This window comes from Herpailurus yagouaroundi, unplaced genomic scaffold (assembly GCF_014898765.1).
Source record: "Herpailurus yagouaroundi ecotype Mexico unplaced genomic scaffold, PumYag 186, whole genome shotgun sequence".
Classification (NCBI taxonomy): domain Eukaryota; kingdom Metazoa; phylum Chordata; class Mammalia; order Carnivora; family Felidae; genus Herpailurus; species Herpailurus yagouaroundi.
Genome location: NW_024412417.1, coordinates 36,341,046 through 36,344,551, shown reverse-complemented (window position 1 = coordinate 36,344,551; position 3,506 = coordinate 36,341,046).

Here is a 3,506-nt window from a genome sequence, read left to right as displayed (position 1 = left end):
CACACACCCACACACCCACACACCCACACACCCACACACCCACACACCCACACACCCACAGTGAATGTGAACCACATTCACACATCGACACAATCACAGCTGCAGGATAAAGGGCCGTGAGCAACACAGACATCAGCGCTCGATGGGGTTACTAGCCTCCAGACACAGGACACCCCTGTCCTCAAAGGCTGCGGAGAAGACATTCGTAGGTTAAACCCCTTGGGGCATAAAACAGGCTCCTCGCCATCTGGTTTCCTCTCAGATTTAGCAAAACAGAAGCATCATCACAGCTGGACTTCTTAGAAAAGTCCTGACGACATCACCCAGTAACAGCTAAAGATGAAGGAGAAGGAACATCAGAAAATTACACTACTCTACGGTCTGTGTGGCAAGAAGGCACTCCCATCTCAGGATCCCTTCGGGGAGTCGCTGTGATAGGAGATTTGGCTTTCAGAGGGGGCGTGGACACGCTGACTCTTTTCAAACACCCTAACTCGTATTCAGACATAGTCTAGTCTGGTGGTTAAGCCCTCAGGCTCTCAGACCATACTGCCTGGGTTCGAATGCTGAGTCTGAATTTAAATACTGTGTGATTTGGGGCAAACCACTTACCCTCTCTGTGCTTCATTTCCCTCATCCACAGATAAAGCTTACCACGAGGATTAAATGAATCAATCAAATAAAGCACTTGTTACGAAGTGAACGTACCAAAAGCATCACCTACAATTGTTTAAGCTCTTTTTAGGAAGTCAGGGGATTGAGTAATATATTCTAAGGCATTTCCATCAGGAAAAAAAAAGATACATTTAAATATCCTTGTTTGGTTTTGCGTTATGTAAAGGAATAAGCACTGCTTAGGTAGGAAATTAGTTGTTTGACTGAATAAACAAATAATAATTAGGACATGCTTAATATGTGCCAGGCGGTGCTCTGAGCCTGGGCGTATAGCTGGGGAAAAAACAAAACTAAAAAACAAACAGAAAGATACACATCTCTGTTCTCACGAAGCATACAAAGTTGGAGAGAAACACGCAATAAGCAAGATAAATAAGGGACATGGGGGGCGTGTCAGAGAGTGTTAAGGACCACAGAGAAAAGACGTTGCAAGATATCTCCTGCATGCCATCATGTTATCATCAGTCAACTCTACTGATCACCCGTAGACGGTCAGGCCTGTTCCGGTCTCGTAAACAGAAATATATCTCCGAGTTAGGTGAAATAAGACGATATGGGAAATATGTACACCTCCTATTTGTAACACGGGCCCAATATTGTTTGAGTCACCTGAGGTTGTGCCCAGAAAGGTGGAAATGTCCAGCAATCCTTGGCCTGTCCCTCTTCCATGTCCCTGTAGATACAGTTGCCCCTTTTAGACTACTGTGTTCTTTGGGGATCACCTCTTATTTTTTCCTCTGAAGCCGGACAGAAGCCTCCTATTTCTGAGGGCAGCACAGGTATTTCATCTGCGCTGAATCAGCCTGCAGTGGTCCAGTCGTGTTGTATTTGCCTCTTACAGTCCCTGTGGTCCAGTGTCGGCTGGCCCAGAGTATGCTCTGAACTGCAGAGCTACCCATCAACTCTCCCCCAGAATGCAAGACGGGGGCTGGGAATGGTGGGGTGAAGGGATGGAGTGGGGATGTCAGCAGCCCTGAGCTCTAGTAAGAGATATTTAAATAGTGACGAGAATAGGTATGAGACAATGAAGATTAACCTCCGAAGACCCGAGGTCAGGCATTTGTTCGGAAAACACTAACTGAGCACCTTCTGTCCACCTGGCATTTTGCAAGGGCAAAATGAAAAGACAGAGGTGTCGCCTAGCTTCCCGGAGCTTTCAGACGAAAGCAAGATGGCACACACACTGTCACAACCATATTCAACGGCTGAACAGGTTGAACCCTTCAGAAAGCCCTCTGTTGAGCCAGGTCACGATCTCACGGTCCGTGAGTTCGAGCCCCGCGTCGGGCTCTGGGCTGATGGCTCAGAGCCTGGAGCCTGTTTCCGATTCTGTGTCTCCCTCTCTCTCTGCCCCTCCCCCATTCATGCTCTGTCTCTCTCTGTCCCAAAAAATAAATAAAACAAAAAAAAAAAAAAAAAAAAAAGAAAGCCCTCTGTTGAGCCTCATTTGGCCCCATGGAAATAAATATCATCATCTCCACCTTAAATGAAGAAACTGACATCCGAGACTAAATAAGGAAAGTCAGAAGGGAAGGAGACCACCTAAGACTGTTATAATGGGAAATTGACAGCTCAAGGTATTTTTATAATAAAAGGACTGACCTCCCAGCTCCTCTTGAGCTGAGGCAATATGGCACTTCAGAAACCAGGCAGGTGAGTGTCTCTTGGGTGGTGCCTATCACACGCTTGCCTGCGCCCCTCGTAACCATGCCTCACAAAAAATTGAAGAAATCAAGGACTTTCTGCTCACGACCAGGCGAAAGGATGCCGAGTCCGTCAAGACCAAGGAAAAATAAGGATAATGCGAAGCTTAAAGTCCGATGCAGCAGATACCTTTCCACTTCGGTCATCACAGACAAAGAGAAGGCAGAGAAACTGAAGCGGTCCCTGCCCCCAGGTTTGGCAGTAAAGGAGCTGAAATGAACCCGGCACACTAATTGGAACTGTATTAAAATTTTAAAAATCCTAAAAAAAAAAAAGAAAGAAAGAAAGAAAGGGGAAAAAAAACAGGCAAAAGAAGAAATTTCACCTGTACATAACTTAGCATAGAAACAGTACGTTCCCCAGGCAGGTTGATGTGGGGGGAGGAGTGTGAGAATCAGCAAACCCACCCAACCTCCCCAGGCCAAACCTCCCTAGTGCATCCCCGACTGTGGGGCGCGAACAGTAAAGGAACCCAATTACCAATAACGGGCTTTAGTATCACTCCTCAGGGAGCAAGATGTAGTAGGGGTCTGAGTTTCATTCCCTGCTGATAGGGAGGGAGGGAGGCAGTGAATGGGGAAATCAAATCATCCATCCTATGCCAAGCCCTTGGAGAGCGCCCTCACCTCCTTCCTGACAGCGTCCATGGGTAACACTACCAGCAGGACAGGTATTCGTCTACACCCAGAGATGAGAACACGGTGGCTCAGAGTGATGAGGCAATTTTCTTACTTGCATTGGGCTAGGGAGATGGCCAATGGCAGTGTACGTGGATTTATTGAGTTTCTGTTACTTACCAGCACAGGGCTCTGCAGGGCTGTATGCAGGGCAGTCACCATCCTCGAGGATGTTTCCAGCTATCTCCTGCAGGAGAGGAAGGCCTTGACTCAGGGAACTCTTGGAGCCTGACCACAGATGGAGTTCAGAAGAAAGGGAAGCTGTGTGGATCACCTGCAAGGTGCCAGGAGCCTTCTCTAAAGGGTCTCACCCTTGCAGAGAAGCTCAGGATCCACCCAGGCAGATCAGCGGACAAGTTTTTAATGGAGGCAAATACCATCAAAGGAAAAAGCTACCCTTCCCGATTACAGCCATCAGTTGTTTCCGTGTTATGACAGCAGAGAGCGCAT